Source organism: Nycticebus coucang, chromosome X (assembly GCF_027406575.1).
Source record: "Nycticebus coucang isolate mNycCou1 chromosome X, mNycCou1.pri, whole genome shotgun sequence".
NCBI classification, from domain to species: domain Eukaryota; kingdom Metazoa; phylum Chordata; class Mammalia; order Primates; family Lorisidae; genus Nycticebus; species Nycticebus coucang.
Window position 1 is genome coordinate 131,014,932 of NC_069804.1, and position 17,252 is coordinate 131,032,183.

The 17,252-nt window shown below is 39.8% G+C and overlaps 1 protein-coding gene across 6 annotated transcripts in view; it reads right to left on the bottom strand.

The window, feature by feature from the left end:
• The window catches only part of TMEM164 (transmembrane protein 164), a 216,820-nt gene that overhangs the window by 138,040 nt on the left and 61,528 nt on the right, over positions 1 to 17,252 (bottom strand). The gene's annotated exons all lie outside the window — the stretch shown is intronic.

The window sequence follows — 17,252 nt, forward strand, 5'->3', positions numbered from 1 at the left end:
CTTCAATTTCAATATTACACAAGTAGTGAGTCTCAGAAGCTTTTAACCTGAGGCAGGTAAAAATAGATTCTGAGCATGGAACACACACACACACACACACACACACACACACACACATACATACACACACACCATCTGGTTTGCCTTCCATGAGAGAGGATGAGTTTATCAATACTCAGCATTGCCAAATTTAGGAAACAAAAATATGGGATGCCCTGTTAAATGTCAATTTGAGGTAAACAATGAATAATGTTTTACTATAAGTATGCCCTAAATATTGCATGGAACAATACTTATAAAACATACCCATTGTTTATCAAGAATTTCAATTTAACTGGGCATCCTGTATTTTATCTGGCAACCCTATTGAACTGCCACCCCCAGGTTCTAAACCTCCCTTTCATTCAATTCTTTTGTCCAAGACATATCCAGCTATTTTTACCTTTCCAGTCTCCTCCCAGGTCAAACCAAAAGAAGACCTTTGTCCTTCTAAGAAACGCATCAGTTTTCCAATACTTGGTATGACCTAGGTCTGGGTTACAACCCTTGAAACACTATAGCTGTGGCACTTTGACCTTCACCCATACAATGGTTCTCAATCAAAAGAGACAAAAAAAAAAAATAGTTCCCCAGAAGAGCTTCTTTAAATATTCATTCGTGGGTTCTCCATTAAGAATTATGACCAATTGGGTACATGTCAAATCTACTAATTAAGAAAGTGCAGTGAAGGCTATGTTAACTAGTTTGATGTAAGTATTTCAGATTGTATATAAAACCAGCACATTTTACCCCATAAATGCATTAATGTACACAGCTATGATTTAATTTAAAAAATGAATTCTGATTCCGGGCTCAGCACCCATAGCTCAGTGAGTAGGGCACCAGCCACATGCACTGAGGCTGGTAGGTTCGAACCCAGCCCAGGCCGGCTAAACAACAATGACAACTGTACCCCAAAAATAGCCAGGCCTTGTGGCGGGTACCTGTAGTCCCAGCCACTTGGGAGGCTGAGGCAAGAGAATCATTTAAGCCCAAGAGTTTGAGGTTGCTATGACACCACGGCACCCTACCGAGGGCAACATAGTGAGACTCTGTCTCAAAAAAAAAGAGAATTCTGATTCCACAAGTATGGGACCCCAGGAATCTGCATGTTTAACAAATGCCTCAGGAGATTCAACTACTTCTGATAGCCAGATATGCTGAATTCTCTATCTTAGACTGAACTACTACAGAATACAAGACTAAGGATTGACAAAAGAATGAAAATCATGCTTCTAGAGTCCCTTTACCTACTGTGATTTAATGGTATGGTTTAGAAATCATTGGCATGTGTCTCTATCTTGTTGAGAGCTCTTATTAATATGTATTTTCTGCATTGTGAGCTTGTTGGCTTTGCCATGTAGATGTTATTTAGCATTTGGATATTCTCCAGTTCTCTCAGAGTCCACATTGGGAAGAAAAGAGTGTCATAAGAAAAACCACCATAAGGAAAGATACCTGCTTGAATCCCTGCCAAGACGAAGAGAAAGCATGGAAAGAGAAGGGTCTTTAAAAGAACACGGTCAGGAGTTCATCGCCTGCATGATACCTCACCAAATAGCCTCTCTGAGGAAACAGGCATGGATACCATGCCTTTTCTCCAGTGACCAAGTTGATTAACAGTACAAAGGCAAAGATAATTACAGGTCCACAATCCTTTATTGGCAATCCTTGATTCTAAAAAGCTCTAAGAACTGAAAGTTTGTCTTTTTTCAAAGCTACAGAGACAGCAAAACATGACATGAACTGAGGTAAGGCTATTTATAGACTTCATTGATTCCACTTAAGGTGAATAGTCATGTTTTCCATAAAAGTAGTAATGTATTTGATTGTGGGGTACTGCTCCAAACCCCACTGGGAATAAATGTAAAATATTCTACACGTGCTGTACTGTCTTTTTAAAATCAAAAACATTTCTGGTTTCTGAAATATATATGGCCCTGCTGGTTTGGGATAAGGATTGTAGACTTGGAATTTCAATTATCCAAACATCAATTTCTCCCCACTCCCCAGCCTACCCCTCAGGAGCAGTCCAAGAAAAAAAAAATAAACAAAGCTGTTATTCTTTATCCCTGATCCAGCAGTATAGTTACTCACCTTAGGCCAGGGACCAAGTTGGAGGCTGCATATAGTTACCCAGCACCAGGCCAATCAAAGACTACACTTAGAAGCTACAGTACACAGAGAGGAGACAGGGGCCTCAGTACTTCTGGAGTCACCAAAGTGTCATGCCAGGACCTTCCTGAGCTTCCAGAATACCTAAGACACTTCCAACATGCTAAATAGTGAAATAAAAATGTGACCCCGGGTGCCACGGTTGACTCTTACTTTTTTCTAAATCCACAGCCAAGAGAAGATGAGCAGATTCTTAGAGGCAAATTTCCTTTATAACTACATTTTACTAGTTCTTATCCACCATTTCCTTATGCCAGAAGCCCAGGAACCTACTAAAGGAAACAAGCCTCCAGTCCCAACCTAACTGTTTGTCCTGTGATCCTCCAGTTGTCATGGATGTAACTTCTTCTGAGACAGCTAATCTAGTCTTGACTCTCCTTGAATTTTCCAACAGTCACTTTCATGTGGCCAAGTCATTCTAATCAGCACTTAGGCCCTTCTCATCTTGTCTGTCTATTCCCATCACCTGGATAGAGGATGTCTTTTTCAAGTAATCTTTAAATCAGATACATGTACACATATCAGATCAGCAGATTTGAAAAAGGACCCCAAGCTCATCACATTCCTTTTCTAGTCAACTCATGGCCTCCTTTAGCAACTGCAAAGATTTACAACACTGAATCTTCTCTTTATCATGCTGGAGTCACATCCATAATCACCATGAGCCAACAGAGCCATGTGAAAACAACATTTTAATTCCAAGGCCCAAGAGGCCCCCAGCCTTGACCTGAAACCATCCCTGCTTTTGTCATGGGTTGGCTTCTAACCATTTCCAAATTTTGGTAGCATGTGTTTCAGACTAGCAGACAGAAAGCTAAACCATCCCGTTGGCTGCAAATAGTGGGAAGAGAGGACACTGTGAAGTGCAAACAAGGACAGTGGGAAGATAAGAATGTATCTGAGCATATCCCAGCACCAAGCTGGCACTTTGCATTCATGCTGAAATCTGCCCAGCTCAGTACCAAAGAGCATCTGCCAAGCTCAGCACCTGAAGCAAAGAGCATGGACAGGTAGCATGCAGACAGGGCGCTACAGAGCGCTTCCACTTTCCCATCTCCTCCAAGGCAGGCAGGGCCATGTTATTAAACCCCATTTTTTTTTTTGAAGACAGTCTCACTTTGTCACCCTCTGTAGAATATTGTGGCATCACAATTCACAGCAACCTCAAACTCTCGGGCTTAAGCAATTCTCTTGCCTCAGCCTTCCAAGTAGCTTGACTATAGGCGCCTGCCACAATGTCTGGCTATTTTTAGAAACAGGGTCTCGCTCTGGCTAAGGCTGGTCTCAAACTCATGAGCTTAGGCAATCCACCTGCCTCAGCCTCCCAGAGTGCTAGGATTAGAGGCGTGAGCCACCACATTCAGCCCAAATCCCATTTTTAAGATGAAGAAACTATGGGGTAATGGTTCTGACAAGCTTTCTGACAAGAACCCAAGTCCCCTAACTGCCAATTCAGTGCGCTTTCCACTGCACACTTGACACAACTCAGGCCTTGTGGGGACTTCTTTTCCTTAGATTCTAGCCCTGCCTCTTGACCACCTGGCATCAGTGAGCTCATAAGATCTACTCTCTACAATGAAGTACCTCGAAACACAAATCTAACAGGGCAGCAAATTGTGTTTACACTGATGAGTTTCAGAGTGACTCCAGCATTCCCCAAAGACAGATTTGTTTTAGGTCTAAATTGCCTTATCCTTAGGTCTAGTGGGCACTTGCAATCCTTGAATTCTTATAAAATTGAGATCCTTTTTTTTTTTTTGAGACAGAGTCTCAGTTTGTCGCCCTCAGTAGAGTGCTTAGGCATCATAGCTTACAGCAACTTCCAACTCCTAGGCTCAAGTGATTCTCTTGCCTCAGTCTCCCAAGTAGCTGGGACTACAGGTGCCTGCCACAATGCCCAGCTATTTTTAGAGACAGGGTCTTGCTCTGGCTCAGGCTGGTCTAGAACTCCTGAGCTCAGGCAATCCATCCACCTGGGCCTCCCAGAGTGCTAGGATTACAGGCATGAGCCACCATGCATGGCCCTAAAATTGAAGTCTTCTTGACTGTGTTTTTTTTCCCTCCCCTAGGAAAATTCACAGGTTATACTCGAAACCACACTCTCAACTTCCCCAGGAAAAATCTTTATTCCACTATAAGGTTCTCCTATCCAAAAACCCAATGTAGGCACCCAATGTAGGCACCAGCGGTTGTTCCAGTTAATATTCTACCTCTGAACTGCTCTGGCTCCAGGTTCCCACCTTTCCTATCCAACCTCTCAGCCATCACTTGTTCTGCTTCCCATTCCTATCCTGACAATTATATCAGTTCCACGTTCACTGACATAATGGCTCAGCCTCCCATTCACTTTTGCACCACCTCAACCTTAGATTCAACAAACCAAAGTTTCACAGCACCTAAGGAAAACAGCTTTTGTTCACAGAAAGAAGTGTGAGTCCTATAAGAACTGTAACTGGGAAGGAGGGGTCGCCAGTTACCACAGACCATCATAAAGGAGGGAAGCAGAGGGCTATAGGTTTCGAGTATAACCTACTTGAGGGCTCCCCAAGTGCAGCCCTTCATGTCCCAGTTCTCTTTGCTTCACCTCCTATGATGGCACAGACCTATCTGGAGATTCCTGAGGCCAAGTGCACATGACTATTTCCCACTACAGGGAAGATTAACTCACTAGGCTGCCCAAAGTCTGTCCTGTGACTCTTTCCACTAATGCTCATACTCTAGGGCCTTCGTCACCTTAGAACCATGGCAATAACCTCTTCACTAGTCTCCCACTTCAGGAACTCTTCCAATAGAGGGGTCTATCTAAAATGCCCCTCTGATCTACCATTTTAAATCCTTCCTGAGCTTGCTGTTACCTACAGAAAAAGCTTAAGTTCCTTAGCATGACAGACAAGGCCTTCTTACCTCCATACTGGCCTCTCTCTCCAGCATGGCAGCTTCATGCATTATGCCAAACTGTCTCCTGATCATACTTCAGGTCAATCAATATGCTTCTACCACCTCATTGTCTTTTTATTTTTTTCTAATTTGTATTTATTTTTTTATTAAGTCTTTTGTACATAGATCATAAATACATTTATGCCAATTTCAGTGTGTTGATTATTTGTACAAATTGGAATGCTTACATCATACTAATCAATATAGCTTTCACCTCATTTACCCAATTATAGCATTAGGACATTTGTGTTCTACACATGATAGATCCAACTTGTACTTGCAATGTGCTCCATAGCATCAATGTATTCAATTACATAAATATGCAACAATTTACTCAACCAATATCCTCCTATTGCACATGTAAGTTACATTAATATTTTCAGTTCCTTTACTATTGCCTTAGTCCATATTCATGGACGTTTTTCAAAGGATTAAGTAACCTTTTTTTTTAAATGCAAACAATAAAAATTTTTTTTATTGGGCTGTGTAGATCTGGTCATGTTAGTGAAAAAGAATAATAAAATAAAATATCAAAGTTAAATAAGAAAGGACTGGATTAATACTTTTTAATTAAATGCAAAAAGTCCAAGTTAGAAGGCTTTTGATCCACAATACTAAATTGCCCTCTAGAAAGGTATTTGAATTGATACTCCTTATAGCAACATATGGGAATGTGTTCGCTGCTGTAACCTGGCCAACAGGTAATTATCATTTGGTAATTATCATTTGTTTAAAAGGCAAAACAAATACCCACAATTGATCATTTTCATTTGGATGTCTCGGATTACCAAAAATATTACACTATTTTCTAACAGATTTATTGGCCAGCTGTATTTCTTCTTTTGGTATGTGACTATCTGTGCACTACACTATTTTTTAACTGGTGTATTCTTTTTTATTGAGTTATAAAGGGCTATTTATGTATTAATGACTTTTAATACAGACTGTTTATTGCAAATATTTTCCCCTGGTTGTTATTGTCACAGCTCCACTTATGGCAGTTTTTTGATATATGGAAGCTTTTCTACACTGTGTAATCAGATGTATTTGTCATTTCATTTATGGCTTCGGTCTGCATAGCATGCTTTGAAAATCTTTTACAACCCTGGGATTATAGAGCCACTTATTGCTTTCTTAATATTCTCATAATTTTCTTTTTAAAATTTAAATCTCCAACATCAGTAAGTTGTGCCATTACTAAGTCTATTCACTATTCCAGAATGGCTTTCTAGCTTTCCCTCTTGGCTAACTCTTATTTACTCTTAAAATACACAATTACACATCATTTTCTGGAGGAAACCTTCCCAATACTCCACAGTTCAAGGCCCATGCTCAGTCTTCCCATTATATTTCTCAGTTTACTTCCTTCTGAGTATGTACCATTTTTGTCAGTATAAGGAGATTACAAAGACATTTCTCTCAATTTAAATAAAGAGATATAAGAGTGCCTACTACCTTGTTAGCCTTTAAAACCCCAAATTTGAAAGACCAGATTGTAACCTGTTTGAATTATAACTAAAGAAAGAATGGGGTTGGCCACCACTGAGGCATAAGGAGAGTTGCAAATGCATATTTGGTAGGGTACACACCCAAGCTCATAAATACCTTGTTTTCTGGTCCCAACAGCAAATTCAACCCTATTAAGAGAATGGAAGCAGAGTAAGCAGCATCACTAAGTAGCTAAGAATACCAGCTTTAGCGTCAAGACAGACTTGAGTCCACATGCTGGCTCAGTCACTCACCAGGACTGTGTGTGACCTTGGGTGAGAGATTGGAGAAATTTTCATCTGTAAAATGGGGATTAAAAATAGTACCTGTGTCTCACAAGATTTTGGAAGAGTATTGAATGGTATAAAGCAAGCAAGGCAACAGGCACAATGCCTAGCATACAGCTAGTACTCAATACATAACAGCTATAATTATTCTGATTTCAATAGAAAATCTATCCCTACCATGAGCCACATCAGCAACAGCTCTTATTAAATTTTCAATTTATCTGGCACAGGTGGGACATTCCTAAAATTGATAGAAGCCATCTATGACAAACTTACAGCCAACATCATATTGATCAGAGAAAAACTGAAAGTGATTCCAGTTAGAGGATCCAAATGGGGACAGAGGAAATCAAACTATTGCTCTTTGCAGATGAGATTATGACCTTATACCTAGAAAACCCCAAAGACTCAACCAAAAAAGACTCTTGGAATTGATAAAGATATACGGCAGTGTCTCAGGATATAAAAATTAATGTAAATCAGTGGTCTTCATATACACCAACAACAGTCAAGCCGAGAATCAAATCAAAGACACAATAATCCTCACAGTAGCACCAAAGAAAATGAAATACTTTGGAATATACATATATATATATATATTTTTTTTTTTTTATTAAATCATAGCTGTGTACATTGATATGATCATGGGGCATCATTCATTAGCTTCACAGACCTTTTACCAAGTTTCACATATACCCTTGTAAGATGCACCGCTGGTGTAATCCCACCAATCCCCTTCCCTTTTTTTTTTTTTGTAGAGACAGAGTCTCACTTTACTGCCCTCGGTAGAGTGCCAGAGTGCCATGGCATCACACGGCTCACAGCAACCTCCAGCTCTTGGGCTTATGTGATTCTCTGCCTCAGCCTCCCGAGCAGCTGGGACTACAGGTGCCCGCCACAACGCCCGGCTATTGTCTTGTTGTTGCAATTTGGCCGGGGCTGGGTTTGAACCCACCATCCTCGGCATATGGGGCCGGCGCCCTACTCACTGAGCCACAGGCGCCACCCGACTTTGGAATATATTTAACAAAGAACATAAAGGATCTACAGTTTTCTCTATAGAGAAAACAACAAAACACTGAGAAAAGAAATCACAGAAGATGAATTGATAGAAGAACATATCACATTACAGGCTCAGAAGAATCAACATTGTTAAAATGTCTATATTATCCAAAGCTGTCTACAGATTCGGAATAGTTCCCATTAAGTTGCCAACATCATACTTTGCTGATCTTGAAAAAAATGGTTCTATGATTTGTATAGAATCAGAAAAAAAAAATAGCCAACACCAACTCTACAAAATAAAAACAAATCTGGAGGCAGTACCTTACCAGACTTCAGGCTATTGATCAAAATAGTATGGTACTGGCATAAAAATAAAGACTCAGATCTATGGAACAGAACAGAGAATCTAGAGATGAAACCAGCCTCATAATGCCATCTGATCTTTGACTAAAATTAAAGCATACACTGGGGAAAAGAATCTCTATTCAATAAATGGTGCTGGGAAAAACTGCTTAGCCACATGTAAAAAAGACCTGTACCTCTCATCACTTACAAAAATTAACTCATAATGGATAAAAGATTTAAATCTAAGACACAATACTCTAAAAACCTTAGAATAAAGTGTAGGAAAAACTCTTAACCTTATGAGCCTAGGGAAAGGTTTTATGAAGAAGACCCCACTGTCAATCACAGCAACAACAAAAATAAATGGAACCTGATCAAGCTAAAGAGCTTCTGCATAGCTAATGATACAATCAACAAAAAAGATGATCTTACAGAATGGGAAAAGATATTTGCATGCTGTGCATCTGACAACAGATTAATAACCAGAATCTACAAAGAACTCAAGCAAATCAATGAGAAAAAATCATGATTGGTGAATTCTCACCTAATGTGCACAATATAAGGGTATTCAGCCCACCTCCGGGTGAAGGACTCAACTACAACTTGAACTTTACCTTAGAAACAAAAGCAATGTAACCTAAACATTTATAACTTACTATTAACCTGAAATTTAAAAAAAGAAGGAGAAGAAAAAAATCAAACAACCCCATTAAAAATGGGGCAAGATGGGCAGCGCCCACAGCTCAGTGAGTAGGGCACCAGCCACATACACCTATGCTGGCGGGTTCGAACCAAGCCTGGGCCGGCAAAAAAAAAGAAAAAAAAATGACAACTGCCAACAACAACAAAAATAGCCGGGCATTGTGACAGGCACCTGTAGTCGCAGCTACTTGGAGGCCTGAGGCAAGAGAATCGCTTAAGAGTTTGACGTTGCTGTGAGCTGTGATGCCACAGCACTGTACCCAGGGCAACAGCTTGAGACTCTGTCTCAAAAAAAAAAAAAAAAGTGGGGCAAGAGATATGACTAGGAACTTTTCCTACAAAGATAAACTAACAGTCAACAAACACATGAAGAAATGCTCATCATCTTTAATCATCAGAGAAATGCAAATCAAAACCACATTGAGATATTACCTAACCCCAGAGAGAATAGCTCACATTTTAAAGGCCCAAAGCAACAGATGCTGGTGTAGATGTGGAGACACTGTTGGTGGGATCACTAACTTGTACAACCTCTATGGAAAGCAAAACCTCAAAGAACTAAAAGACCTGTGATCCCATTACTAGGTATTTATCCCAAGGGGGAAAAAAAAAGCCATTCTATCACTAAGATACCTGCACTCAAATGTTTAACGGCAGAACAATTCACAATTGCCAAGATGTGGAAACAACCCAAGTGCCCGTGAGTATAGGAATGGATTAATGAAGTGTGGTATATGTATCCTGTGGAATATTATTCAGCCATAAAAGATGGAAATTATGTATCTGTTGCAACAATCTGGATGGAATTAAAAGATCATTCTCCTAAGTGAAGGTATCAAAGGAATGGAAAAGCAAACACCACATGTACCCAGTACTAAACTGGAACTAGTAGATCAACATCTATATGCTGACAAAAGAGAAAAACAAAATGAAATTCAAGTGGGAGAGGGGAGGGGCTAGGTAAATTCCTACCCAAAGGGTAGATTGCATGGGTATATGGCACACTACCTGGGTATAGGACACACCTTCTAATCAAACTTTAATCTTACAAATGCAAATTATGAAATTTAATCATTTGTACCCCCATATTAACCTGAAATTTAAAAAAAATTCAATGTATCTAACTTCATTTGTTCTTATTCCATGCTTGCATCAGAACATTCTGATATATTGCCTGGCTTCCTACGTCCATCTGCCATCATGGTTAGAAAACTTAATCCCTTAAATTCAGTTTCTTCACTTGGTGAATGGGGATTACAATAACACTATCTCATAGGGTAATTGCAAGGATCGAATATTGAAAGCACTTAGTTTAAGCGCCTGGCACATTATAAGGAACAAAATAAGCAGGAGCGATTGATAGCATCATCATTATTGGATACCGAAATTGTATAATCTCAATCAAATCATGAGAAAACATCAGATAAACTCAAACTAGGGGCATTCTACAAAGGAACTAACCAATACTCATCAAAACTGTCAAAGTTGTGAAAGACAAATACTGAGGAACTATCGCAGACTGGAGGTGACTAAGGAGATATGACAACTAAATGTAATTAGGGATCCTGAATTAGATCCTGCAACAGGAAAAAGATAGTTGTGGAAAAAACTGGTGAGATCTAAATAAATCTGTAGTTAAGTTCACATAGCATTGTACAAATGCTAATTTCTCACTTTTAGTGATTTTACCATAGTTTTGCAAGATGTTAGTTAACATTAGGAGAAGCTGGAGGAAGAGCATACAGGAGTAATCTTTGCAATTCCTTGTACATTTCAAAATACAAAGTTAAAAAAGGTACCATAGTCTAAATCAATTAGCCTGTCTTTAAACCTCAGAATTATCCTTGATGTCAGACCCCACAGGTAGTCAGTCCCCAAATATTTTTTTTTTTTTAATTTAGCAGGCCTAGGCCAGGCTTGAACTCCAGCCCCAGTACATGGGGCCGGCACTCTAAAAGTACAGGCACCCAGCCAACATCCTGTCATCTTGTTACTTCAACTTTTTCAATCCAGGCAGTCTCCAAGTTGCAAATACCCAACTACATACAACTCGCACCTACAAACAAAGGCCATTACATTCAGTCCCCAAGGTACAAACATCTGGCCGATGAATGGCTCGCACTTATGAATGGGGGCTATCACTATCACAAGTAACAGGTAAATGTACCTGTTCCAACTTATATACAAATTCAACTTAAGAAGAAACCTACAGAATCTGTCTCGTTCATAATCTGGGGACTGCCTATATATCTCAAATCCATCCTCACTATCTTTTCCTAGCTCAGTCCCTACCATTTTCTTAAACTACTACAGCAGTTTCCTATTTGATCTCCAGGGATCCAATGTCTCTCCTCCTTTACACTAATACATACAGTATTCTTAGGTTGCTATTCTTTTCATTTTTATTTATTTTTTTGAAGACAGGGCCTCACTTTGCTGCCCAGGCTAGGGTGTAGTAGCATCATCATAACTCACAGCAACCTCCAACTCCTGGGCTCAAGCAATCCTCCTGCCTCAGCTGCCTGTGTAGCTGGGACTACAGGTGTGTGCCACCAGACCTTGCTGATTGCTTTTTTTATTTTTTTGGAGAGATGGGGTCTCGCTATGTTGCTCAGGCTAGTTTCAAACTCCTCGGTTCAACGTTCCTCCCACCGAAGTCTCCCAAAGTGCTGGGATTACACGCATGAGCCTCTATGCCTGGCCAGGTTTCTAATTTTTAAAATAACACTCTGATCATGTTACACTCAGAATTCCTGCTGAACGTTTGTAGAAACTGATGAGCTTATTCTAAAAATGTATACGGTAATGCAAGGGGCCCCGAATAGCCAAAACAACTTGGAAAGAACGAGTAGGAAGACTCATGCTACCTGATTTCAAAACTTACTACAAAGCAACAGTTACAAGAACAGTGCAGCACTGGCATACAAAGAGACACAGAGACCGATGGAATAGAACTGAGAGTCCAGAAATCAATCCCTACAGCTGACTTTCAACAAGGGCACCGAGACCATTCAACACTGGAAAGAACGGTCTCTTCAACAAATGCTGCTGGACAACTGGTGATCCACGTGCAAAAGAATCAAGTTAAACCCCTAGCTCACAACCCATATACAAAAATTCACTCACAATCAAAGACCTAAATGTAAGAGTAAAAACTATAAAACTGTGGAAAGAAAACATGGATAAATTTCATGACCCAGAATATGGCAGTGGATACTAAGATGTTGTCACCAAAAGCATGAACAACAAAAGAAAAAAAAATAGATAATTGGACTTCACCAGAATTAAAATATTTTGTGCTTCAAAAGACATTATTAAAAAAAAGTGAAACAGACAACCCAAATAATAGAAGAAAAAAATTTGCAAATCAAAAAAAAGTGAAACAGACAACCCAAATAATAGAAGAAAAAAATTTGCAAATCATATACCTGGTAATAGTATCCTGAATAAATAGCTCTTAAAACTCAAGCATCTTACAAGGGTATATGTGAATCCTAGTAAATGTGGAATGTAAAGGTCTTAGCAAAATAACTAAGAAAATGCTACAAAAGCTATGTTAACTAATGTGATGAAAATGTGTCAAACGATATATGAACCAAGTGTATGGTGCCCCACGATCATACTAATGTACACAGCTATGGTTTAATAAAAACAAACAAACAAACAAAAAAAAAACAAAATTAAACACCACGTTGCTTGCCAAGAAAAAAAAAAAAAAGACCTTGAATAGGCATTTCTTTGAAGAAAACATACAAATGGCCAATATGCACCTGAAAAGATATTCAACATCATTAGTCACCAGGGAAATGGAAATCAAATCTTCAATGTGGTAACACTTCACACCCACTAACATGGGTGAAATAAAGACAAAAACTAGTTTTCACAGGGATGTGGAGAAGCCCTTATACACTATTGGTGGGGTTATAAAATGGTGCTGCAACTTTGGAAAACAGTCTGGAAGTTCTTCAAGTAGTTAAACATAGAGTTATCATACAACTCACCAATTCTACCCTTATACCCAAAGGAAATAAAAATATATGTCCTCCCCAAAACTATACACAGATGTTCACAGCAGCATTATTCATAATAGCCTAAAGATAGAAAACCCAAATATTCATCAGCGGACAAACAGACACACAAAATGTGGTATATTCATACAAAGGAATGTTAGTTAGCATTAAAAAGTAAAGTCCTGATACATGCTATAAGACAGATGAACCTTAAGAACATTATACTAAGTGAAAGAAGCCAGTCAAAAAGGATCATATGTTATAACAATGACATATGATCAATTCCATTTTTGTTTTGAGACAAGAGACTCACTCTGTTGCTCAGGCTACAGTGCGATAGCATCAGCCTAGTTCACAGCAACCTCAAACTCGTGGGGTTCAGGTGATCCTCCTCTCTCAGCTTCCCAAGTAGCTGGGACTACAGGTACCCTTCACCATGCCCAGCTAATTTTTCTATTTTTAGTAGAGATAGGGTATCACTCTTTGTTCAGGCTGATCTCAAACTCCCGAGCTCGAGTGATCCTCCTGCCTCAGCTTCCCAGAGTGCTAGGATTATAGGCGTGAGCCACCACACTCAGCTAACAATTTCATTTATATGAAACATCAGGAATATGCTATTCTGTAGAAACAGAAAGATTGTTTTGTTTTGTTTTTTTGAGACAGAGTCTCACTTTGTCAACCTCAGTAGGGTGCCATGGCTTCATAGCTCACGGCAACCTCAAACTCTTGGCCTTAAGCTATCCTCTTGCCTAGCTGGTACTACAGGTGCCTACCACAACTTCTGGCTATTTTTTTATTTTTATTTTTAGTAGAGAGAGGATCTCAGTCTTCCTCAGGCTGGTCTCAAACTCCTGAGCTCAAGCAATCCACTCACCTCAGCCTCCCAGAGTGCTAGGATTACAGATGTGAGCCCCGTGCCTGGTCCAGAAAGTAGATTAGCCATTGCTTAGGGCTGGGAGGTGGGAGGGTTAACGGCTAAATGGTGTAGAATTTAGTTTGGGGGGGAGGGTCATGAAAATGTTCTTAAATTGACTCTGATGACGGCTGTAAATATATGTGAATATACTAAAAACAATTCAATTGCACAGTTTCAGTTTAAATGAATGAATTTTATGTTATGTGAATTATATCTCAGTTATATCCAAAGACTTTGGATAGGTCCTTATCTTGGTGAATAAGGTCCAAACTCTTTAATTTGGCCTTCAAGTCCCTTCCCTTCTACATCATCATTTGACCCCCTCCCCGTCAGCATTATTGCTCACTACTCCCTTTCCCATGCTTTTCTCTCCAATCAAGATGAAATTATTCACCATTACCCATATGCCCCTTGCTATTTCCTTGTCTTTCCTCTTGTAATTTTCCCCCTAAAATTCTCTCCTCCTAATTCATCTTCACATGTTTACACCCTGTTTCTCTTACAAGGCCCAATTCAAATGTTCCCTCCTATGCAAACCTTTCTCTATTCTTCAACCCTCACATAGTAGGCTCTCAAAAACTAATTTACTGAGAGAATGAAGGTAAATAGTGTTCCCATATGACGAGTGTCACTGCCAGGGGATAATCCTCCAAAAACCACAACTCTACTTTTTTTTTTCCCCTTTCCTGGTCATAGCAACAGCTCACTGTTTCAGCTTCCTTACTAAGTCCCTGAGAATGGTCCCAAACTGGTATTTTCTACTTTTTCCCAAACCTTGCCCTTGACGAAGAAAGCATTGACATTACATTATGCCAGGGCCGCCGAGTATAGTTGTGTAGGTTGTGCACTGCACAACCCTAGTGGCGCCATTCAATTACAGTCCATGTGAATGGCACCTTCTCCTAGGGTTGTGCAGTGCATAGCCATTCGTGGCGGCCCAGCGTGGAAATATCCCTAATAGAGAATCACTATAACTATACTGCTGTTGAAAAGTAAGCAATTTCCAAACCTTATCAAAAAGATTACAAACAAACTCAAGAGAATAACGTAGCACAAAAGGGAGCACTTGCATGGAATTAGAAAATAGGAACATATAAGAGGAAAATTGTTATTGATGTTGAGTTTGGTCCTTCTTTTTCTACCTATTCCAATTCAGGTCAGCCTCCCACTTTCACATTTGCTCTACCTGGCATATTCCATTACACTTCTTCTACCTTCTTCTATCGCCCAAACTAATCATTCCTTTTCTGAACACTATTGGTACTTATTAGTACTACACACTAATCACTTGATTATTCTCATACTGCTGCTGCTGATAATAATAATAATAACAGCAGTAACTATTCCTTACTGAATGCTTACTGCGTGCCTGGCATTACAGTCAACATATTCCAAATAATCAGTTCATGTTACTCATTGCAATCCTATTTATTACATAAGTCATATTATTGCCCCCCATTTGCATATCAAGAAACTGAGCTACAGAAAGATTATATAAATTATCTAAGGTGGTGATTTGCAACCCATGTTCCATGAAAGAATCTTAGGTGTGCTGCAAAAATTTTTAAAGATCATTAATTAAATTACTTTTGAAAGAAGTTCAATATACAGTAAGTAGATTCTTTTCTTACTCTTTTCTTTTTTATCAAAATAACTGAAGTGTGCCATGGAAGTTTAACTATAGGTTCAAATGTGCTGGGAGATAAAAAATAAGGTTGAAAGACAGTGGTCTAAGGTCACAGAACTAGTAAGTTATGCGAAAGAGTCAGTCGTGGAACCCAGACCTGTCTGATTCTCTGATTCCAGAGGTCATGTTTCTAGCCAATACTATCTTTTTTCCTACTGTAAGATAATTTGTCTTCTGTAGAATTCTGTCTGCCCCCACTGTACATAGTAACTAATAGTGTCATACATATAAAAGTCCCATAGGACACATGAAATGTGCCTCTGCTCCCTGGCCTGATCTCAGCCTAGGACACAAGCTTAAAGAGAAGAGGATGCAGTGAGTATAAAGAGACTTGACCTTGCAGGGAGCCACAGGAGTTCTCTTTTGACCCACTTAAGACAGGATCATACTGCTGACTTAACCTCAATCCCAGAAAAATATTTAGAGCAAGATCATTTGGTTGCCTTAAAACTCTTCAAGAAAACTCTGGAAAAACAGAGCCTAGGCCAACACATGGGAGGGATGGATAGCATCCAGTTTCCTGAAGAAAGATCAACTGTGTGAGGTTCACAGCCACATGGGCCAGACAACATTTGCAGAACTCTGTCACAAAAGAACCATGACTATGGTCAAAGTTTAAGTGTCACTACCAGGGGATAATCCTCCGAAAACCACAACAGTACTTATTTTTTTTCCTTTCCCAAATAAGTTTGGGTATTTTTTAGAGGACAAAGTTTACTTTTAAAGACGGGACTTTTAGTCAGGCACGGTGGCTAATGCCTGTAATCCTAGCACTCTGGGAGGCCAAGGCAGGTGGATTGCTTGAGCTCAGGAGTTCAAGAGTAGCCTGAGCTAGAACCATCTCTAAAAACAAATAGCCAGGCATTGTGGTGGGTACCTGTAGTCCCAGCTACTCAGGAGGTTGAGGCAAGAGAATCGCTTGAGCCCAAGAGCTTGAGGTTGCTGTGAGCTATGATGGCAGGGCACCCTACCAAGGACGTTAAAGTGAGATTCTGTCTAAAAAAAAAAAAAAGAAAGAAAGAAGGAAAAATAAATAAAGAAGTGACTTTTGGGCGGCACCTGTGGCTCAAAGGAGTAGGGCGCTGGCCCCATATGCCGGAGGTGGTGGGTTCAAACCTAGCCCCGGCCAAAAACTGCAAAAAAAGTGACTTTTGTCAGATTAATATGAAGGTACAATTAGGTTTCAATGTTTGCATTTGTGAGGTAAAATGCCTGCTGTTGTTGTGTCCCACACCCAGGAGGTGTGCCATATACCCTTCCATTGTGCGTACTAGGTGGGAGCACGCCAATCTCCCTCCCTCCCCCCCCCTCCTTCCCTCACTTCCCCCGCATCTCAGAAGGGACCTTTTTTTCATACCTCTTTAAGCTGCAGTTTTCTCCTTTTAAAGAAAATGTTTTTCCTTTAAAACAGGAATAAGAATACCTACCACTTGCAAGTGTTGCTAAGGTATAAAATGAGAATGTAATAAAAGCACCTATTGCCCGCTATCTGTATCAGTCTGTTCTTCCTGGGGTTCCGGGCACAGACTTTTATGGCTTATGCAGGACATAGTTCCTGCCAGCAAGAAGCTCATAGTTTGAGGGCTGACAAAGGTCTTCTACTGCACCCTGTCATCCAGTGATAAAGGTGATTGGTGAATCACCCTACCTCTCAACAGGTC